The following is a 24,348-nucleotide window of genomic DNA, read 5'->3' on the forward strand; positions in this document are numbered from 1 at the left end:
ACTCGATGGCCCTTGTGGTCTCTTCCAACTCTATGATTCTATGATTCTATAAGACTCTCTCTCTCTCTCTCTCTGCTTCTCCTATCGCAAGAGACTCACAACAAGTTACACAGAGCCATTGTTATCAGTACTTCCTCTCACACTGCGCATGTCCAAAGAGCACTTTCCCACAGAAAGCCACTTCCGACATAAGGAGGAGGTGGTTTTTGCAGGCTCACGCCCCCAACAATCACATGGGGCTCGCTGCAGCCCTGCGTGACCAGGGGAATCCTTGGGCCGCATCAGCCCCAGAGCCAGCCAATCAGCTGGCTCTGGGGGCGTGGCCTGGGTCATTTAAGGTCGGCGCGGCCCCGGGATCTCCCCTTTCTGTTCCAGCCGCAGATTCGGCTTCCCACCCACCCACCCTTTTGGTTTTCCTTCTGCCATTGCTATGGACCTCAGTTGGTCGCCGTTAAGGGGCCTGGTAGGAATTTTTTCCACTTGGCGAATTGGCACCAGCCATTTGGTTTTTTTCGCCTACCTCGTAGCAAATCGTCACAACATCTTGGTTATGGCGGTTAGGCATTGGTAGGGGTATTATTATGTAGATGTGTTGGGGGGAGCACCATCACCTCCCCCAAATCTTTAAGGGTAATCCGGTAAAGGATTCCGGGGGGTGTTGCCTCGTCCGAAACCTATGGAGGCTAGGGCCTAAAGCGCGCTCCCGAGCAGTGACCCCTCAGGGAGCGCCTAGGGATGTGCATCTCAGGGGCTCCCCCTGCTGGTGCTAACCCTTTCCAGTTCTATGCTAGTTAGTCTGATAGGACCAATGCCTAAAGCCAATACCGCTCTTAGGTAAAAGTCAAGGTACCCCTGCCCGTACGGGCCAGTCTTGACAGACTCTAGGGTTGGGCGCCAATCTCACTTAAGAGGCCGGGGGCCAGCGCTGTTCGGAGACACTTCCGGGTCACGTGGCCAGCGTGACAAAGCTGCATCTGGCGAGCCAGCGCAGCACACGGAAACGCCATTTACCTTCCCGCCTGTAAGCGGTCCCTATTTATCTACTTGCACCCGAGGGTGCTTTCGAACTGCTAGGTTGGCAGGTGCTGGGACCGAGCAACGGGAGCGCACCCCGCCGCGGGGATTCGAACCGCTGACCTTTCGATCAGCAAGCCCTAGGCGCTGAGGCTTTTACCCACAGTGCCACCCGCGTCCCTCAATACCGTTCTTACCTGTAACCAATAAAGTTGTGGCCAATTTTTGCCCATTAATCTTAATCATTGGTGTCCTGTGTCTTTATTTATTCCAATTGCGGGGAGGCGGGACTCGCCACGCAAAATGTCCTTGCATAGACAAGACAATCTCAGCTTTCTGCTGCTTCTTGAAACATCTCTGTTTCTGGAACAAATGATTCTCTCACACAGAGAGAGACTATCCAACAACATTTCGTGTGGGGAACTCAGTTGTGCAGCTGATCAATGTGAAAATCAGGTTTCAAGTCACCTCCTGTCAGCTGACTCCCAAGAGGGGGTAGGGAGGGGTGAAGATTGTGATGAAAATATTCAAAAAATGGATAATATTGAAATAAAATCCTAATTTTTGGAAGGTGAGCAAAAGAAAAATCACAGAAATAAGCTCAGAAAAGTGTGTTCCGATAAATTTTGCCCCTGTTCTAGTATTTATAGCTAGTCCTTCAAAATGCTTTCTAAGGCTGGCTTATAATAAAAAATATGTCCTTCCGGAGAACTCCATCAGTTTCAAGAACCAGTTTTTTTCACTGCAATTTAGAGAGAATGGTGTGGTGTGTGTGTGTGTGTGTGTGTGTGTGTGTGTGTGTGTCTTTTAAAAAAACAAAAACCCACCAAACTTTTATTTCCTATTACTTTCCAGTTGAAAAGTCTCTATGGTTAGCTGTTGACAATGTGACTGTGATGGGTTTCTTTTGCTTTTTTATTTTGAAACAGAGGTGATAATTAATCTTCCCACATTCAAGCACTGCAAACACATTTCAATTTCAAATGAGATAAGAACGGAGCTCAAAACGCCCACACTTACAATGGTAGGCAGCTTTGTACCACACATTGTAAGTGGCCTGAAATTCTCTTCGTGGCATTGACATTATCAACAGTCAGCTGGTGGAGCTGTATATCTAATAGGCAATCTTCACAACAATAGCTTGAGAAGTAATGTGGGAGCGGCAGCGCTCGAAATGCACAATCGAAGGAAATGAAGCAGGTTAATATTAGGGCACTTTCAGGTGTGACTGCCACACGCCCAACCGAACTGTTATTCCCTTGCTTCCACTCTGATGCAGATGGGGAGGAGTTCAGTACAGCTCTCGTCTGCACTTCGAGAAACTATCTGTGAACTGAATTGCTGCAGTCCTATGAAATTCACCTCTCCCCATGTTGCGAGGGGGGGGAAGGGAGTGAGTGTAAAAATGTTATTCTTCATCTTCTTCATCATCATCATCAATCCTTTATTGGCATCACATACAAACATTCAGAATAAATAGGCCCGTGCGATCTCATCGCCATTTCAACAGTACAGTCATTTGCCAAAGGGAAGAAGAGGCGAGCAATCTATTTCATCTCTGTGGGTCTCCAGCAAGGGCAGGATCCTGTAGCGTACTTCGGTGACAAAACATCAAATAGAGGAACTTAGCTACTGTCTTGGTGAACTCCTGGTCTCTCCCCTGTTATTGAAAATAACAACCAAAAAGGCATTATATAGTGGTACCTTGGTCCTCAAACTTAATCCTTTCCAGAAGTCCGTTTCAAAACCAAAGCGTTCCAAAACCAAGGCGCACTTTCCTATAGAAAGTAATGCAAAATGGATTAATCCGTTCCAAACTTTTAAAAACAACCCCTAAAACAGCAATTTAACATGAATTTTACTATCTAATGAGACCATTGATTCATAAAATGAGAGCAATAAACAATGTACTGCAGTTACACAATCAATCCATCAGTAGCTGAACTGGGTTCCACACAGCCACAAAAACAAAAAGAGCCAAGGAAACGAAAAAGCAAAATAAATAGCAGAAACAGACAGACCTCAGCATAACATTCAAAAGTGTGGAACTCAAAATGGAAGCACAACACTCAAAATGGACCGAAAAAAGCTCGCAAACTGGGACACTTACTTTCGTGTTTGCAATGATTGGGTTCCAAGTTGTTTGAGTACCAAGGCATTTGAGAACCAAGGTACCACTGTATTAGGAAAAAATCGCCTGCAAAAATATCCACTTAAAGCTTGCAGCGTAGAGGCCTTGTATAACTTTCTTACGAAGGAGTTTGACAATCTGTGGGCCAACACCGAAAGAGCCCCGTCTCTCATGTCTTCCCATCAAATTTGCTTGAGCATAGAATACAAGCAGGCCTTCTGAGGGAAATCTTAACGCCCAGGAACATTCATGCAGGTAAAAGCAATCCTTCAGATAGCTCAGTCCCAAACCATTTAGGGCAGAGGCTGCAGAGTTGATACTCTCCAGATGTTAACAGATTACGATCTCATCGTCCCTGATCATTGGCTACACTGGCTGTGGCTGATGGGAGTTGTAGTTCAACAATGTCTGGAAAGCACCGTGTCGGTGACCCCTGAGTCCACGGCTTAAGAGATCAGAATGAACACTTTGGACATTTCCGCAATATCCCTGTGATCACCTGGAACAGGTGGGATATTATCCACTGCATGGGGCACCATTGCTGTATCATTATGTAACAATAGTTTTTGAAAACCGCCTTCTGCAAGAGGAATTAAATCAAGGCAGGGCAATAATTTCCCTTCAGAAGCATGGGTTTCAGATTTATGCACTGGGAAAATTTCATGCTGGAGAAAGTTAATTTGCTGTGATGCTTTTAAAATCTTCCCTTTGCCAAATTATATTTTAGCTTTAGACTAGGTCTTTTTTTAAAAAAATTATAGGTCAGTTGTTCGTTTTTAATTTACAGTATTTGTTTACAACTACATGAGAAAACAAGGAATGCCTCCAATGCCATCTGTTTACGTTCCTCCGTGAAGGGCTTTTGCATATTTTCGCCCGAAAGAAATGAGTCTAAATGATGTTGCAATTTTCTCTAAAATGCTCCATAATTTCACAGTGTCCCTGCTAACGTGCCTTTATAATAAGCCCAAATGATTGCAAATTGCAAGCCGTGCTGTCTAATATTCAGAAACCTGCTGAAAGGAGGATACGATTGTCTGTCTTGGCATGGGAGACAAAAAATAAAAATAAAATAGCTTTAAAAGGATTTCCTAGACTTTGGAAGCAGGAAATTCCCTACTTAAAGAAGACACCCACCCATGAAACGAAATCCCCAGAATTCTGGGATAATAAGATCAATGGCTACAAGGAGAACCAAACTTGTACACATAAAATATCTTTGAATGCCACCTTGGAACGTTTCCAGATGAAAGTTTTGCAAATGTCATTGTTCATTGAAATAGCATTCATGAAAGCTGTAAGCTACATCGGGATTATGACTCTTTCTGTGCTGATCCCTGCTACTCTCAGCGGGTTAGTGGATCAATGTGTGTTGCACAGTTTAAATCTGCTACTATCATGCATTATTTCTATAGCTGAAGTGCCTCTTTGCCTGATTCTGATATAGGGATATAGGCCTGTATTGTACAAACAGAAGATGTGGCAAAATGGTTCATGGACTTCATTCAGCCTGCAAATGGCAGATTGTACAAGGTGTGACGGGACAGTTCGGTGAATGGTCACAGAAATCGGACAGCGAGAAATATTCGAACATACATGCCTTACAGGCCTTCAAAGTAGGCCCCCTCTGATGCAATGCACTGTTGACAATGTTCGTAGAGCTGTTGGCAATTTCTGGAGAAGTCCTCTTTTTGTACTGCTTTCAGTTCCCTCATCACAGCAGCTTGGATATGTGAAATGTTGGAAAAATCTGTGTCCTTTCAGTGCAGATTTCAGTTTTTTGGGGGAAAGAAATCCAGTGGGGCCAGTGTCAGCATCGCACTTGAGCCAGTGCCACTAACTGGACTCATACACTTCAGCCCCAACTGGGCTAGGCGAGCTGGGTAGCACTTCCAGAGACCACCTTCTGCACAGGAACAGGTCAAAGTGCTGTGGACTCACAGCTTGGAGTTGTGAGTACCGGATTCACTCCAACAAGAAGACAGTCGTCGTACAGCAGAGTACAGCAGAGTATAGCAGAGCATAAATGACTCGGAGAGCAGCTCTGTAGAATATCTTCTTTTATTCTATCTACAACTATAATACACAACTATGTACAGAGCTAAATGAGGTCTAAGCGAAAATGCTGAACTGCACTGAGTGTCTGCAGCCGCTCTTAGCAGCAACCTTATCTATACACACGATCTCTCTCTAACACTCAGTCTCTCTCTCTCTTTGAGGTGAGGCTGGAGCGGAATAAGTAGAGAGCAGAAACCGTACCCTCCTCTCTGGAGAATCAGCAGAGAACATCAGCAGATTCTTGGATACGGGAGGGGTGAAATCTCCTCAGCCAGATAGGGAGAATATGGAGGGTGGGACAACTCAGTAACCTCAATAACTATTTCACGTGGAATATGCAATTCTTTTGCAATCACTCAGACGGACAAACGCTGTTCCTGCATGAATAACTCATGAACTCTGTTGACATTTGCCGCCGTTCTGCTTGTTGATGGTCTGCCAGACTGAGGGTTATTTTCGATGGTTTGCTGTCCTTTATGGAAACGCTTAAACCGCTCATAAACTGACTTTCAAGTTACAGCTTCATCTCTGTACACAACTGTGAACATTTTGTGGGTTTCCGGTGCCGATTGCATGTTTGAATATTTCTCACTGTCTCAAATATTTCTGTGACCATTCACCGAACTTTCTGGTCACACCTTGTATAAGTGCCTGTTCCCCATATTTAAAATTTTAAAATCCAGTCCCACCTGTGGTCCAAAAACTCCAGGAACAGTTTTTGGTTTTGGTGTGGCTTACATCACATGGCTTCTCTCCATCCTTAAGTGTGGAGGGGCAAATCCACTACTGTCCAAGCAGCGGGCAGCAGGTTTCTACCCAAATCTGCCAAACTACACAGACGTATAAGTGAAGGAGGATTGAAAGAAGACAAAGCTGAAAAGCCCAGTGTCATAGCTCAAGCTGAACTCCTGGCAGTTTATAAAGCTAAATCTGGCAGCGCTCTTTGGAGACCACCACTTTTTTAAAAAGTCACAGTAAACCTGTTGTGTGTATCACTTCACGGTGTCAGCACCCAGCCTCTGTTTGCTATTTCGGTGGGGGAAGCACCTTAAAAAGCAAAATATCAAGATAAACAACCCAATATATTAGTCTCGCACAGCATGCTCTCCTTTTACGTATGCAGAGAGAAACATTCATCGCTTCTGACACTGTCGGATAACAATGTCAGAATAGAGGTATTTAAGTTCCCTTTTATAACCTGCATTTTTGTAGCTGTCATTCTGAAATAGTGATGGGGGGGGGGGAGACAAAAGGGGAAAGCTGAAAATTGTGATGCCTCCTTTAAGGGTTGAGGGCTTTGGGGGGCTTTTTTTTTTGTAATCATAGTGACGGGAAATGTGTTTAAATTCTGTAATGTGTCTCTCTACTCAGTATAGTACTCTTTCTGTCAAGGTGCTAATTTCCTTGCCTCCAGTGACAAAAAATAAAAGCGACACTTTCTTAAACCCAGCTGTTAGGGTATCAAAGGAAGCCAAATGAAAGGAAGAAATGAAGCAAGTTTGGTGGGGTAGGAGAGGGGGGTAGAGGAAACAACACGAGTGATAATGAAATGAAAAATTACACTAGAAAATGGAAATTAGGAAGTGGCTAGAAACAGTGAAATGACGATTTCTAGTCACCTGCCTTATGCATCATGGCTAAATATGACTCCTTTTCTTTACATGTCAATCACTGTCATGGCCCATCTCGTTCTTTAATGAAAGCACCAAATGATGATATATAGCCACCAAAATCCCAGTAGATGAAATCTCTTGCCTAGCTGTTATCTCTGGAGAAACATTTACTCTTTTGCAAGGTGCTTTACAACTGGCTAGCAGCAAGAAGGGAAGGGGCCAAGCTGTGCTTGTATCCCAGGGCTGGTATCAACTTTGCTTCCACTACAATTGCCTCTGTTCACTTCATGGTTTCTTCAGCCCACAGCCCAAATGCCCTGCATGATGACCTACATGAAATATCTCTGCCACTCTTGCCAGGTTCTTCTAAATTAGAAGATAAGGCTTCACTAGCCCCATCACTCTTTCATTGTGTGAGCCAAAGACTGTTGGGAAAGATCCTTTAAGATCATAAGTAGCTTCCTAGCAGGGGCAAAACCAAGAGCATGACCAGGCTGCACAACCTTCATAAGGTCTCAGAAGGGTTTTGCACTGTTCCCCTTGCTAAGGATAGGAAGCTTTCAGCCAGTATCCAAGATCCTGGTTAGCTCTGCCTTTTTTAGCTAGTCTGATTCTGCTATATTGGCTGAGTCTGGGTACTGCTATCTTCTTCTTCTTCTTCTTCTTCTTCTTCTTCTTCTTCTTCTTCTTCTTCTTCTTCTATTTATACCTCGCCCATCTGGCTGGGTTTCCCCAGCCACTCTGGGCAGCTCCCAACAGAACACTAAAAACAGAATAAAACATCAAACATTAAAAACTTCCCTAAACAGGGCTGCCTTCAGACATCTTCTAAAAGTCAGATAGTTGTTTATTTTCCTGACATCTGATGGGAGGGCGTTCCACAGGGTGGGCGCCACTACTGAGAAGGCCCTCTGCCTGGTTCCCTGTAACTTCACTTTTTGCAGGGAGGGAACTGCCAGAAGGCCCTCAGAGCTGGTCCTCAATGTATGGGCTGAGCAATGGGGGTGGAGAGGCTCCTTCAGGTATACTGGGCCAAGGCCATTTAGGGTTTTATAGGTCAGCACCAACACTTTGAATTGTGCTTGGAAATGTACTGGGAGCCAGTGTAGGTCTTTAAGGACTGGTGAGCTAAGACTTTGCTTTGTTCAAGATTTACTTACTGTAAGCTGTCTTTGATCAATATGAACCCAACTACATCAGCTGAGTAATACAAATAAATCCCACTGAATGCATATGTCACTGTGTCAGCCCTTCTAAGTGCCCCTATTTTTCAGGGGTGTCCCTGATTTAGAGAAGCCATTCCAGTTTCTGATTTGATCCCAGAATGTCCCGCTTTTCCTTAGGACATCCCTGTTTTCATTGGAGAATTGTTGGAGTTTATGGAGTTATCCAACCCCTGAACCATCTGAAGAATCTGAAGAACCCTATATAAAGAATTTTTTAATGTCTAATGTCTTATTATGGTTTTTTATATATATGTTGGAAGTCACCCAGATGGGTGGGGTATAAATAGTAAAATTCTTCTTCTTCTTCTTCTTCTTCTTCTTCTTCTTCTTCTTCTTCTCCTCCTCCTCCTCCTCCTCCTCCTCCTCCTCCTCCTCCTCCCCGCCCCCCGTGGCTTGATGGAGGTAGAAACTATCTCTCATATCTTGTTACGCTGTCTTTTCTATGAGGATATATGTTCAGTACTTACCATCCCTGCTATACAAAAATCTCCAAATGGGTCTGAACTTCAATGTCTAAAATCCCTGGTAGAGGACAAGGATCCACAGAGGGTGGCTGAGGGTGGCCAAATTCTGGGCGTCTGCCATAAAACTTAGGGAACAAGCTGTGCTACCATAATGACTAAGGCCTTAAATGACAATTTTAGGTTATATTTTAGTGATTAAGATTTAACTTATATATTTTTAACTGCTGTTATGTCTGTATTGTCCCTGTCATACCCAATTGCAAATTTCAATGTATCCCTATCGTGTGTTATGACTTCCCTGATATTGTATGGGAGCTGGAATTGGTCTGTGTCCGAAGTAAATTCCTCCTCCTCCTCCTTCTGGAATAGGATATCCCTATTTTCTCCAGGGAAATGGTAGTAAAAGGGGGCATGTTGAAACAGAACCAGAATTTGGCTTGCTGGAATGCAATTTGCAAAGCCTAGCTCAGACCACAGGGGGAGAACTCCCTTGGTGTGCTCATAAAACCCTACATTTCTTGTTTCTCCCTAAGTATCTCCAACAGGCATTTTTGACCATGGGGAAGGCTAGAGATATATTAGTGGCAACCCCTCCCCCAACAGTTACTGGCATAGAATGTCTTGATGCTGGTCATATCCCCAAGAGTATTTGCAGGTCAATAATTTGATATTTCCAGCAAGACAAGATGAAGGCACACGTCTTTCCACCAGGACCAGCGGCACGAGCTACTTAAATCTGCATTATACAGTTTTGGAATAAATTATGCATTTGAGCCTGGCATCTATAGTCTAAATAATTCATTTGGTTTAAATTCTGTCTAAATATCCTTTTCACCTATAATTTATGAAAAAAGAAAGCTCTTGACAGACCAAAAAGGGAAAAAAAACCCCGAACAGAAATAAACTGAATAATCAGGCAGATGAGGGGTGTTGTTTTTGAAAGAGAGCGAAGAACGGAAGAGGCTCACATGCCAAATGCACTACTAATTTATTCAGTGTTACAAAACTCTGTCAGCATAGGTTGAACATTTTGAGATGAATGAGGTGCACGATTCATATATTTAATAGCTTGTTTACAGAGCGCTTGGGCCCATCAAAGATATGGCACGACATGTCCCTCCCCACTGCCTCTTCGGTTGCGGTTTCCTGATGTCTTTTCCTGGAAGTGACAGTTAAATATCATTGGCTTTAGGCAAATAGGCACTTTCATTTTTTGCAGGTTGGTCAGGATGGGGGCAATTGAAAGGCCAGGGCATGTTGACCAATCTAGACACCATCTTAAAAAGCAGAGACATCACCTTGTCAACAAACGTCCGTATAGTAAAAGCTATGGTTTTCCCAGTAGTGATGTATGGAAGTGAGAGCTGGACCATAAAGAAGGCTGATCACCGAAGAATTGACGCTTTTGAATTATGGTGCTGGAGGAGACTCTTGAGAGTCCCATGGACTGCAAGAAGATCAAACACATCCATTCTTAAGGAAATCAGCCCTCAGTGCTCACTGGAAGGACGGATCCTGAAGCTGAGACTCCAATACTTTGGCCACCTCATGAGAAGAGAAGACTCCCTGGAAAAGACCCTGATGTTGGGAAAGATGGAGGGTGCAAGGAGAAGGGGACGAAAGAGGACGAGATGGTGGAACAGTGTTCTCGAAGCTACTAACATGAGTTTGACCAAACTGTGGGAGGCAGTGGAAGACAGGAGTGCCTGGCGTGCTCTTGTCCATGGGGTCACCAAGAGTCAGACATGAGTAAACTAAGATTAGTAAACTAAGATTAGGAAGGCTCAGAGAAGACATCTTTTTTAGGCAATCTTTTGCCTAAACTTAAGAATTGGCCAGTGGAAGCTGCCATCTTTTCCACTGAGACTGTCCCCTTGTTATGGTGTGGGTATCAATCCCATTTGCAGCTTCAAGTGAGAATATGACTTTGAGTACAATTTATTTATAAATAAATAAAAATCTTTTTTAAAAAATAGTATTATTCCCTCCAAATCACAAATCACATCCCCTCCCTGAGATTGTGAATGAAATTTGTATTGTGTGTGTGTGTGTGTGTGTGTGTATGTATGTATGTATGTATAATTTTAATTTTCATTCAACTATATCGGTTCCCCTTCTTTTATTTCATTATTCCTGTATGCCACTGAAGTACACAATATGGATAATAAAGGATTTATTTTAAAAAGATTCTCTGCACCATGCTTAAATTTATGCTTCTCTATCATGTGTATTGGGACGCGGGTGGCGCTGTGGTCTAAACCACTGAGCCTCTTGGGCTTGCTGATCGGAAGGTCGGCGGTTTGAATCTGCACAATGGGGTGAGCTCCCGTTGCTCAGTCCCAGCTCCTGCCAACCTAGCAGTTCGAAAGCACGCCAGTGCAAGTAGATAAATAGGTACTGCTCCAGCGGGAAGGTAAATGGCATTTCTATGCACTGCTCTGGTTTTGGTGTACCGTTGCACCAGAAACAGCTTAGTCATGCTGGCCACATGACCCGGAAAAAATATGTCTGTGGACAAACGACGGCTCTCGTGGCCTGCAAAGTGAAATGAGTGCTGCAACCCCAGAGTCGTCTGCAACTGGACTTAACTGTTAGGGGTCCTTTACCATTTTAATCTTGTGTATACTCACTTTTTTTTTCTTAACTAAAATGCCCCAAATGTCACAAACATTTCTTGGTAGGGGACCTGTTCTGGTCACCAGATCATTTTGTGTGTGCTCCTTTCCTGCACCTCTCCAGATGTATAATATTTTTGAGATATACTGACCAGAATTGTACATGGAATTCCAAGTACGGTTGCCACACAGATTTGGACATAGGCATTTTTATATTGGCCGTTTTATTTTCAATCCCTTTCCTAATGGTCTCTAGCATGGACTTGGCCTTTTTCACAGCTGCAGCTCTCTGGATCAACATTTTTGCTAAATTATCTGCCACATCCACAAAATCTCTTTCCTGGCCAGTCACCATGACAGTTCAGACATCATCCATGTAGTCAGGATTATTATTTTTTCTTCTCCAAAGGGCATCACTTTTTTGCACTTAAATTCAAAGGAGGAAAATGTTGGAAGCATTGCAAGGTAAAATTTGGAATGTTACTTTTATAGAGAAAAGTAACAGGAGATTTGGGGTTGTTCAGTCAGCACCGCCACTTCCCCCTTACCTTATCCTATTGTCCACCTGTTGCTCAAACCCACCTTTAAGGACCCCTGACCATTAGGTCCAGTTGTGGCCAACTCTGGGGTTGCGGTGCTCATCTCGCTTTATTGGCCGAGGGAGCCGGCATACAGCTTCCGGGTCATGTGGCCAGCATGACTAAGCCACTTCTGGCGAACCAGAGCAGCGCACGGAAATGCCATTTACCTTCCCGCCGGAGCGGTACCTATTTATCTACTCGAACTGGCGTGCTTTCAAACTGCTAGGTTGGCAGGAGCAGGGACCAAGCAACGGGAGCTCACCCCATCATGGGGATTCGAACCGCTGACCTTCTGATCAGCAAGTCCTAGGCTCTGTGGTTTAACCCACAGCGCCACCCGCGTCCCTCAAACCCACCTTTAGAGATGCCCAAAATATCTTGCTTCTTGAGATCAGTGGGTTCTCATTTTCAGGACTTTTCCTTCTTCCCCTGATGACTCTGATACTTGGAAAAACTGAACGAAAGAAAACTTCTAGTTTGCAAACTTCTAGTTAAACTTCTAGTTAAACAGTAGGTGAATCTTGGCAGGGCTTAAAAGGCAAAGTTTTACACATATTTGTGTTGTCGTCGTTGCCTCCCCCCAAAAAAAACTGGGGGGGGGAATGTAATGAGGTGCAGGTGTTTGTGAGTCAATTTTGTTTATATCTCTCCCTGATTGGCTCCATTAATTTTTGTGCTAAAAAGTAGTGACATGATGTTTTCAGGAAGAGGAAAAGGCAGGTGGTGATAATTGCTCAGAAAGAGCACCCCATGTTTTTGTGGTTTGGAATATTTTCACATTTCCCTGCTTATTATGTAGGTTTGACTTTGCCATGTGTGTCTACCAGTTCTCTCAATTCCCTCTTTCAAACTGCATCTTTTCCTCAATCAACTTTGATATCGTTTCCAAACAAAACCAATCTTGCCTCCAGCCCCTGGCCTTAATTTGTGGGCAAACAGCGAAGGCACACTTAAATTCTTATGATTATATGTAACGTACTATTGGCTTTAAGTTCACTATAGGTTTGCCACATCACATTCTGAAGACTCTTCCCATCTCATGAAGAGCTCCCCATCCCAGAAAAGGTGGTACCAATCGCTTATCCTGCCCCTCACATCCTCCAGTGCCATTTGAGGCCCAAGGCAGCGGAGATGGTCATCATCTTGGTCTTCATTCTTTGTGCAGAACATAGAGACTACTTTGAAGAAAAGGAACGTCCCTATGATTGGAAGAAGAAGAAGAAGAAGAAGAAGAAGAGTTTGGATTTGATATCCTGCTTTATCACTACCCAAAGGAGTATCAAAGCGGATAACATTCTCCTTTCCCTTCCTCCCCCAAAACAAACACTCTGTGAGGTGAGTGGGGCTGAGAGACTTCAGAGAAGTGTGACTGGCCCAAGGTCACCCAGCAGCTGCATGTGGAGGAGCGGAGACGCGGACCCGGTTCTCCAGATTACGAGACTACCGCTCTTAACCACTACACCACACTGGCTCCCAGAACTCAGCATAATTTTCCCTGGGGGAGAAAAGCAACTGTCTGTGGCTTTTAAGCAGATGCTTGCCAAAAGGGGAAAGTGAGAAGCAGACCTTGCCCCCAGCAATTTCTCTCTTCCTGATTTCACCCAGCTGTGACTAAAATAAAAGTCAGAAGGAAGAATCACAGAACTTCCTGCCATGTGTAGCTTGGCCCTAACTTCTCAATGGTATTCCTGCTTTCAGACAAAATTCCGCTGAGGCCAAAAGATTGAAAATGGATAACACTTACTGAACCTCCATTGCTGTGATCTCAAGGCCCTTTCTGTTCTCCTTAGGTTTACAGTTGCTGAGCCGAGACTGGAAGAGGGCAAAACCAGGGGCAAAGGGTTCATTCTGCTTCAGAAACATTGGTCCCATGGCAACTTATCGTCCTGTGGGTTAGTTCTAAATGCTGTCCAATAACAAACACAGAGTATCTCTATAACTTGGCATTATAGTTCAGGAAAGGAACGGAAGAATGCAGGGGCTTCCCCCAAGGCATTTTAAAATGGCAGGCAGGCTTTTTAGGTGAGGACCTAGAAATTCTACCTTGGCACTAAGCAAAAAAGAGAGAGAAGTAGGTCAAAGGAGAAATATTTCACTCCCCTCTTCCGAGCTCTGCATATTTATAGCCAACATGATATAGAACCCCTAGACAGGCAGTGGTCCGGTGTCAAAACATAGTATGGGAAAAGTCACAAATGCAACCTTTCTCAATAGCAATAAGTCACATTGCTGCTGCTTACCAGGAAGCAGAGGAATGGCAAAATGGCAGCAAGCTTGGCATAGTGTAAATCAGCCTTTCTCAACCTGTGGGTCCCCAGATGTTGTAGAACTACAACTCCCATCACCCCTAGGTAGCAAGGCCAGAGCTCAGGGATGATGGGAGTTGTAGTCCGATGAAAATAGGGACGTCCCATTCCATAATGATAATTTTGTAGTGTATTTCTGATCTCTGTTGGAAGCCGCTCAGAGTGGCTGGGGAAACCCGGTCAGATGGGCTGGGTACAAATAATAAATTATTATTATTATTATTATTATTATTATTATTATTATTATTATTATACCCCAGATGCCTTCCTGGGTTGCCCCAGCCACACTGGGCAGCTTCCCACATATATAAAAACATAATAAAACCTTAAACATTTTTTTTTAAAAAAAAACTTCCCTGTACAGGATTGCCTTCAGATGTCTCAGAGGTTGGATAACTCCAACATTTCTCCAAAGAAAATAGGAAAAGTGGGACATTCCGGGATCAAATCAGAAACCAGGATGGCTTCTCTAAATCAGGGATGTCCCTGGAAAATAGGGTCTGAGCCCCTCCAGAGCTTCTGCCCTTGCAAGGCACCATCCTTGTTGCCACCTTGCTGTGTCCCCTCTACCTCCCAGTAAGCAGCGGTGGTCCAATTGACCAGAGGTCAGATAAGTGGCATCCCTCCATCATGCCATCCACCGCTGTTCATTAGAGTTTGGGCCTAGATTTGAATCAAATTAGACCCAACCACAAAGACTGCACACTTCTTTTGGTTAGCGCTCCAGCTAATTAATTCCCATTACCTTATAAACAGGCAATCCAGTGCTTAGTTGAGGAAGATGAGTATTCCAATTTGAGAACGGGAATGCCAGGCAGTCTGATACATTAGGAAAAGCTGGAGATACTGACTTGGTAACATTTCTCCCCCTTTTTCCCTTCCTCCGTGCATCTCACTCTGCTTGCAGAATACTGGCATTGAAGATGAATTTGAAATAGACTATTAGTGACCAATAGCTCTTCCCAGCCATGCAACAGGATCCAAATTAAGTTCAAAGAAATGCTAATTAACTTAAAGTGCACTGACTACCTGGAGTGACATGAGTTCAAAGGCATATATTCCAGGTTTCTTTTCCTTGGCCAGAGCTATAATCAGAAGATTTTAGTGCAGATTGATATCCAAAACAGTGAATACTTTGATCCCACAATTTCTTGGAGATCAAAGATTCACATGTACTGCTGTACTTAAGTAGGCCTGAGCATGATGCAAATGTATCAGCCAGTTCATATGTGACCCTCTTTCAGGTGCATAGAGATTCATTTTTATTTTTATTTTTCCCCCTTAGTCTTTTGAACAAGATTTCTTATTTCTGAACTTTTATATAAAATGTGGGAAGAGGTAAGCCAAAACTAGGTATGGGGTGGGGGAGAGAGAGAGAAATGTATTAGATTCACATTCTAAGCAGAACCCGAATAATTCACACTTCCTTAACCAATACATGAACCACATTGCTGCCATTCTTTGAAAGTCACCTGTCTGAATGTTGCAATTCAGCTCCACAACCAAAAATTGTGTATATCAGAGGAAGGTGTGCACAGAAAGTTGTACATTATTGAGAAATACATTTTTTTTAAGTAGAGGAAATCAATTCTTCTTTTTAAAAAGTTTTTTATAGTCCTTGAAGGAAAAAAAATGCATTTAGAAAGATTTAAAATTCACAGCATGCTGAACGTTGAAAGAAAATTATATGAAAATGATGCATCATTGGTACTTAACTCCTATGAGCTTAGCAAAAACATATAGAACAGCTACCAATATATGTTGGGAATGTAAAGAGAAAGAAGCCATTTCCTACCACATGTGGTGGACGTGCAAAATAACAAAAGCGTTCTGGGAAATGATATATAACGAGTTGAAAAACATGTTTAAAATAACCTTTGTGGGGAAAACCAGAAGCTTTTCTATTAGGAATTATAGGTGGTGAAATAGCGAAGGAGCAGAAAAGACTATTTATGCATGCGGCGACAGCTCCAAGGATGCTTTTCGCACAGAGATGGAAGGAAGATAAAGTTCCAACCAGAGAAGAATGGGTAATCAAGATGATGGACTATGCCAAAATGGCAAAACTGACAGAGAGAATCAGAAACCAAGAAGCTAAGAAATTTAATAAAGAATGGAAAAAATATATATAGATTACTGTAAAGAACACTGTACACAGTTAAAAACATTAGCAGGATTAATATAACACTTGTAATAATTCTATGGTTATAAATGGGAATTTGAACACAATTTGGATAATATTATAAGATGCAGTGTAAAACGAATTACTATGGAAACCACAGGGGGCGGAGTCCAATGATTCAGGGAATCCTATATATGTATAAAATTGCTTATATTTGAATGTAAACGATATTTGTAAAAAAAATTAAAAAGAAATTTAAAAAAGAACAAACATGTTTAGCTGTTCGTTTTCATTGTCCTTCCTTGTCCTGGGTCTCAGATGATTCGCTTATTGGCTGGGATTATTCATTTGGGATATTGATGTACCATCCTAGATGGATTTCCTAGGACATTCCTCAACTTGCATAATCTAAAGAGAAAAGAGGACTCATGGCAGAGCAACAGCTAGAAGAAACCATGATTATTTATAAATCACTCAATAAAATAGATTGAAATCTGACCAAATGCATGTTGAGCCTTTTGCCTATTTATAATTGTTTGTCTTAGTCACTTTCGTAATACCAGTCCTGTGTTGATTTCGTTTGTGGTATTTGGTCCAGCGCCGAGGGCCTTCTGGCGGTTCCCTCACTGCGAGAAGCCAAGTTACAGGGAACCAGGCAGAGGGCCTTCTCGGTAGTGGCACCTGCCCTATGGAACGCCCTCCCATCAGATGTCAAAAAGAAGAACAACTACCAGACTTTTAGAAGAAATCTGAAGGCAGCCCTGTTTAGGGAAGCTTTTAATGTTTGATGTATTACTGTATTTTAATATTTGGTTGGAAGCCGCCCAGAGTGGCTGGGGAACCCAGCCAGATGGACAGGGTATAAACAAATTATTGTTATTGTTATTGTTGTTGTTATTTGGAAGTTCAGGTCCCAGTTTGTTCAAAATCACCTCTCTTCGTTTGCTGGGACTTCTTTCCTTTCTGTTTGCCTGCTAAGCCTGACGCAGCCTGATCCAAACGGATCTTCAGAATCGTGAGCAACTGCCCCGGCTTGAGCTCAATTCAAATTAGATCCAGGATGAAACCCCTTTGTGTGAGGTGGACTTTGTCTTCTAGGTCCAGGAGCTGCTGGTCATCTGTAACTTCATTTTCTCTGAAGTTTTCAAAGCTCTGCGAGAAACCTAGGCTCATTTGATACACAGCGCTCCTTCCCGCCCACTCTGTCTGCTGGATATAAATAAATAAAAGCATTGAGCTAGGCTTTGCCCTACTGTATTTATTGGAGTGTACGCTGTACACATGTCAATAAAGCCTTGCGCTGGCTACTCTGTTCTTTAACTCCAAATCAAATCAACCTTTGGCCTTTGTAGGTGTTTGTGAAGCTGGGAGAAGGGCACACAAGACAACTTCAGTAGAAACCAGAGATCCTGCGTTACATGTTCACTGGTCACTCGGTTCATCCACCAAATATATACCAGTTCCTGTAGATCTGAGCAGAATGAATATGTTTCAGCTCCCTGACATTCACACAAGGCAAGGTTTCTGGGATTCGCATCCTGTGCGGAGAGAGGGGAAAGCATTTGTTGCAGCCGTCGTACTAACCCTCTCGCTTATGAACCTCCCCTCCCAAGCCGTCAGCCACAAGTGAGGTTGTAAGTACGTACGTTGATAATGAAATGAGCATTAAGCTCCACAAAGCAATAAAGACTGGCTTGAGAAGTGCTGGCAACTCATCAGTTTAATCTTACTCATTTTGATAAGCTTTTTCTTTTTTTGCAGATCGGGGAAAGGTAGTTTGGGGTTTTTGAATGTTACTTCGAGGAAGGAGGAAATTGGTTTGGGGGTTTCTGAATACACTGGAAAATGTGGTGCTTCAGAATTATATCCTTCTCCCCCCCCAAAAAAACACAACAACAACTCCTGCCCACTGTCTCTCCATCTTGTTTGCAACCCTGGGCTTGGTGAACACCCCCTGCAGTCAATTCCCAGGGGTAAAGAGGCAGAAGGGAGGCAATTGTCCAACTGTCTGCCAGATATACCTATCAAATTATTCATTTCTCAGACTGCTTAAGGTAATTTAAATTCATAGCTTTTCAAACCACTGACAAGGCTTGCACACTGTGAAGAAAATGAATATTGTTAAGGGTTAAATGGACAGCTTCACACTTTAAACACATTATAAATTCACCACAGGCAGGCTGTGTGTGTGTGTGTGTGTGTGTGTGTGAGAGAGAGAGAGAGAGAGAGAATATTTTTCTCCTCATTATTTTATTTTACAATCAGGGATTCTTTTGTAATTGCAGGCTGTGATGACGATTTCCATGACAAGAGGAGAATTCAAACAAATGTGGCCAAACACATAAGACAAAACAAAAATTTGCCATGCAAAGGGGGGAATCCTACTGTTCAGATGGTTTACCATAGACAGAAGGTTTGTCTTTTTGTATGCTCATGTATTCATACAAGTGAAATTATTATTTTTTGTACACATGATCACTGATCACTGCCTCTAATAGTGAGTTTCTGTGGTGTGTGCCAATAAGACCGAGGCCAAAAAGGGGCTACTGTGTGAAAAAGAAGAGCTCGTGTGTGCATGTGTGTGTTATATATAGTAATATAATTCACTGAAATTGTAAATACCGTATTTTTCACTCTATAAGATGCACCAGACCACAAGACGCACCTAATTTTTGGAGGAGGAAAACAAGAAAAAAAATATTCTGAATCTCAGAAGCCAGAACAGCAAGAGGGATCGCTGCGCAGTGAAAGCAGCAATCCCTCTTGCTGTTCTAGCTTCTGGGATAGCTGCGCAGCCTGCATTCACTCCATAAGACGCACACACATTTCCCCTTACTTTTTAGGAGGGAAAAAGTGAGTCTTATAGAGCAAAAAATACGGTACTTGTATGCATTACAATGCATCTAAATTTGATTGGTTGGTAACTGAAATTTAGAGAGTTCTGTAGTAGTTCTCATGTGACTGGCTAACATTGGTCACATGGGAGGTATCTAGTGAAGGAGACACTCCATCTTATGTGAAGCAAGATGACTCTGTGTTAGATCCACTGTGAACACTGCTAAGTTGGATAGAGTGTTGGAATGCTTCTTCTCTGCTGGAAAGAAAGAGAGCAAAGCTGCAGGACCATTGGTTCAGTATCGAGTTCAGTATCACCGACATCAGAAGTGCAGACATTAGGCTTCGAGATCTACTCTGTCATTCCCCCCCCCCCGAAACATAAATGGAGCCCAGATGGCTATTGGATAGCTTAGCTGGTAGAGCATGACACTTAATCTCAGGGTTGTGGGTTCGAGCCCCACGTTGGACAAAAAGATTCCTGCATTGCATGGAGTTGGACTAGACTAGAGGACCCTCATGATCCTTTCCAACAGGTTTTCCCAGTAGTGATGTACGGAAGTGAGAGCTGGACCATAAAGAAGGCTGATATCCAAAGAATTGATGCTTTTGAATTATGGTGCTGGAGGAGACTCCTGAGAGTCCCATGGACTGCAAGAAGATCAAACCTATCCATTCTGAAGGAAATCAGCCCTGAGTGCTCACTGGAAGGACAGATCCTGAAGCTGAGGCTCCAAGACTTTGGCCACCTCATGAGAAGAGAAGACTCCCTGGAAAAGACCCTGATGTTGGGAAAGATGGAGGGCACAAGGAGAAGAGGATGACAGAGGATGAGATGGTGGGACAGTGTTCTCGAAGCTACCAACATGAGTTTGACCAAACTGTGGGAGGCAGTGGAAGACAGGAGTGCCTGGCGTGCTCTGTTCCATGGGGTCACGAAGAGTCAGACCTGACTAAACGACTAAACGCCTGTCGCTACTACCAATTGGATGGTTTAGTGAGGTCCTCGGATCGGCCCCGCCGGGGTCAACCTACGGGACTGCCTCTCCTGGTATGTCCCACAGAGGAACTTACAGTCTTCAAACAAAAACATCCTGGAGGTCCCAGGCCACAGAGAGGTTAGGCTGGCCTCAACTAGAGCCAGGGCTTTTTCGGCTGTGGCTCCAATCTAGTGGAACACTCTGTCACAAGAGACTAGGGCCCTGCGGGACTTGACATCTTTCCGCAGGGCCTGCAAGACAGAGCTGTTCCACCAGGTCTTTGGTCAGGGCACAGCCTGACTCCCTCCTTTGGCAATCTTCACAGAACTTTAGCCTAATGGTTGCCATCAATTTGAGTTGAATTAATTTTAATGAAATGATTTTAGAATGTTGTATTATTTTATTGTTGTTAGCTGCCCTGAGCCCGGCTTCGGCTGGGGAGGGCGGGATATAAATAAAATTTATTATTATTATTATCAAACAAACAAACAAAAAGCATGTTTCTATGTACAATAATGGATATGGGGGGATATGGGAGGTAAGATCAATTCCTTGCCACATCTCCGAAGCCTTTATGGGGTGAGCCACATTTGAAAGTACAAATCTATCTTTGACTTATTACAGATCAGAGATTCTAATTATCTGATTTAGAAGGGGGAAGTCTTTTCTTGCTGTTTTTGCTGTTAAATAACAGGGTGTCAGAAATTATTCCCTACTTGCTGTAGATCATCCAGCGACATAAAAGACTCCAAGCTTCTTGGTCTCACCCCTGGTCTACACTGACGGGAAGTGGATCTCCAGAATTTCAGCCACTAGTTAGACCTTCCCAACCCTACCTGGAGAAACCTGGTGGATTAAATACAGTGGATGCTCAGGTTGCGAATGTGATCCGTGCTGGAGGCACGTTTGCAACCCGCAGCGTTCACAACCCGCAGCGCCGCGTCTGCACATGTGCGGGTTGTGATTCGACGATTCGGCAATTCGGCACATGTGCAAAGCATGATTTAGCACTTCTGCGCATGCATGACCACTGAAACCCAGAAGTAACCCGTTCCGGTACTTCCGGGTTTTGGCGGGTCCGTAACCCGAAGAAACACAACCTGAAGCGTCTGTAACCCGAGGTATGACTTTATGTAAAGCATGTACTCTACCACAGATCTGGAGTGATCTACTCCCTCAGTTTCTACATTAATTCTGGCCATTCCTCCTCTGAGGCAGTCCCTGTATTGAGTATGACAGAGAAAGCCAAACACACTTGGTGGAATTGTCCTCCCACCAGCAGAGGCTTATTGGAAGGTGTCAATGTCAGAACAATGAATCATTTAAGGATGTAGCGGGCAGCATGCACACACGGGCACACTGTGTTGTGCCACACAGTGGGGGACTGAACAATCTAGTGGGGAAACCTTGTTGAAAATTGGGTGGGAAACTTGCATTTCATCATTTCACTGTTTCATAGAACTTTAGAAATCAGGAAATGTGCTTACGTATTTGTCTAACAGGAGAAGCTGAAAAAATTAGCCTGCTGGAAGTCAGAGAAAGGGTGTAGAGAAGCATCCTTGCCTTTTCATCATTTTAACACAAATGAGATACAACATGAAAACAGAGCTTTGCTTAGCTTTGTGTGTCATGTCATGCAATTATGCTCGAGATTGTGTGTAGTGAGGAATAATTACTGAAGCATAGATAGATAGATAGATGGATAGATAGATAAATAAATAAGATAGAGAGATAGAGAGATAGAGAGAGAGAGAAAACCAACCACATAGATTAAGCACAGTGTAAACTGATTTGGGCAGACAATAACATATACAAATTGTTTAATCCACAACCCAAGGCTGAAATGCTAGTAATTCACACTGGCCTGATTCTCAAAAAGCCTCTTCAATCTTTCCGAACTGCAGAAGCAAAGAGCTCCCCCTCTCAAAGATTAGAAAACAATATTTTGGCTAAATAGCAATGCCGTGTGGATTAAATGATGACCGAAGTCAATCTGGACATGACCTGACAGTTTTGCAAACATTTGCAGTGTCAAGTGAGCAACCGAGACCTTTCTGCACCAACTGTGATTACTGCAACCTGCGTGGGCAGAGGCTTCTTAGGCTCCTTGCCAGGAGAGAGGACAAACGAGGACAGTGATTTGCATACACTTTGCAAATGCTAACTTCTACGGATAGATGCAAATTCGGAAATAATTGCTGTCATTTAAACTGAACTGTGATACATTTCACCGCAGCAGGGAAGAGAGTGATCAGGTGACTTGCATACCTGCTCAGTCTGCTGCCCAGGTGTTGACTGGTGATGAGCAACTTCTCTACACCAGAGTATGGTTACCAGATTTTTTTTCAATGAATTCAGGGATACTTTTTTTCTTTTTTTGGAAGCTGAGTAGCAACAGGGAGTCAGTAGTGGGGATGGTGAGGCAAAAGACCCTGAGCCCAAGCACAAATGCATATTGTATAAAGGTGCAAAGCCCTTCTTTCGCACCCTGTGAACCATAAATGTGCAGAGTTTTAAAAAAACTGGGCAACGGCGCACCGCCCACCTGTGACTCCTGAGCTTCCCCCGATCTCCTGCCCCCTTTCCCCCTTCGTTTTGACTGATCGGGGGAGGCTTGGTAGTCGTGAGCGGCCAGCCATTCCCCAGTTTTATTAAAACTCTGTGCATTTATGTTTCACAGGATGCAAAAGAAAGGCTTTGCACCTTGCCTGGCAGAGAAACTGCGCGCCTTCCACCCCTCCTGGGCAACGGCTGCCAGCCCATGACTTCCGAGCCTCCCACGATCTGTCAAAACAAAGGGGGAAGGGGGCAGGAGATCTGTACCGCCAGACGTCCCTGGTTCTCCCTTGGCAGTGGCGGCGGCAGTGAGCAGCTCCTGAAGCTAGCCAGAGCCAACTACACTACCAGGCTGGCTCTGGGCTGCTGAGGCTGCTGCTGCCATGTTTCCCAGGGACAGATTTGCAGATCCGGGGACTGTCCCTGGAAACCGGCGACACCTGGTAACCCTACACCAGAGCAGACTCTTACCCTGGAGGGTCTGGAACAACTTCCACCCACTCACTTCCAGCTAGAGAATCATAACATGTGGAATAGCGCACCACCAAAACACCTGATAAAGAAACAATCAGCAGTAGTAGCAGCAGCAGACACAAACATTATGCCTGTGAAGGTCACCAATACTAAAAATGTTCTGGCCAACCAGATACTAGGCTTTCCTTTTCCACCGTTGGCCTGCTCCATCTCATGCTGCATTGATGGCTGGTTGGCCAGCACCTCGTGCTCAGCTGCTCACCCTTGGCTGAGAGATCCAGGATGCTCTTGTCCTACGGCTCTTGTCCTTGCCAGGCACAATATTTAAATGCAATACCTGGGAGCTGGGATGAGGGGACACCATTTTCAGTCAGGAGCACAGTTGAAATCTCCTTCCGCTGCATGAAAGGTTTCTAAAAAGTCAAAAGGTATGTCGCGCAGAGGACCCTAAAGTCCATGAATAATAATAGCTTAAAGGTCCCGGGTCCTAAGAAAGCCAGACTATCCTCCACCAAGGCCAGGGCTTTTTCAGTGACGGCTCCGACCTGGTGGAATGCTCCGTCCCACGAGACTAGGGCTCTGCAGGACTTGATCTCCTTCCGCAGGGCCTGTAAGACAGAGCTATTCTGCCTGGCCTTCAACTTGAATTAGCCTGATCCTCTATTCCCTTTTCCCTTTCCTCTTCTATGAAGAAACCCTTTCTGGGAGAGATGGTGAAGGAAGACTGGAGGAAATTTAAAGACTATTTACAGAAGCATTATAAAATTACGAACGTTTGAGGTTATCAGATTGAATGTAAAAGAATGTTATTATAAAAATGACAATGTTAAAGAAAGTATATTTAGTAAGACATAGGGAAATGTAAGGATAAATAAGACAATAACATTAATCTGAACCAAAGATACGCCAGAGGGAAAGAGTTTACTACCAGAATATAAGACCTAGAATACAGAGTGGGAAGGCATGGGGAAGTCGCAGACTTAAGTTAATGCTGAAGAATACAATGACACAATATTTGTTTTTAATTCTTTTATTCTTACCTTTTTCATTTTTCTTTTTGTCTTTGTACAATGTATGTATTGTTTTTCTTTTGCTTTTTTCTTTTTGATGTGTTTGTCGATTTGTTTTTTGTTTGTTTATTGAATGTGGAAAATAAAATATTATTTTTTTTTAAAAAAAGAAACCCTTTCTGGGACCCCACATTTCATTTTTTATTCACACACCTCCTTGCTGGCCCTAGTAGGACCAACTTGGCCAGTTAACCCTGGTGATCATTCAATGTCTACTGACTGGGTTCCCCCCCCCAAAAAATGACCCCTGAATTTTTGAATTTTATTGATATTGATGCTGCATTTTATGTTGTATTCTATGCT

The 24,348-nt window shown here is 43.6% G+C and overlaps 1 protein-coding gene across 1 annotated transcript in view; it reads right to left on the reverse strand.

The window, feature by feature from the left end:
• Positions 1-24,348, reverse strand: part of DMRTA1 (DMRT like family A1) — a 394,296-nt gene that overhangs the window by 215,026 nt on the left and 154,922 nt on the right. The gene's annotated exons all lie outside the window — the stretch shown is intronic.

This window comes from Podarcis tiliguerta, assembly GCF_965153285.1.
Source record: "Podarcis tiliguerta genome assembly, chromosome: 17".
Classification (NCBI taxonomy): Eukaryota; Metazoa; Chordata; class Lepidosauria; order Squamata; family Lacertidae; genus Podarcis; species Podarcis tiliguerta.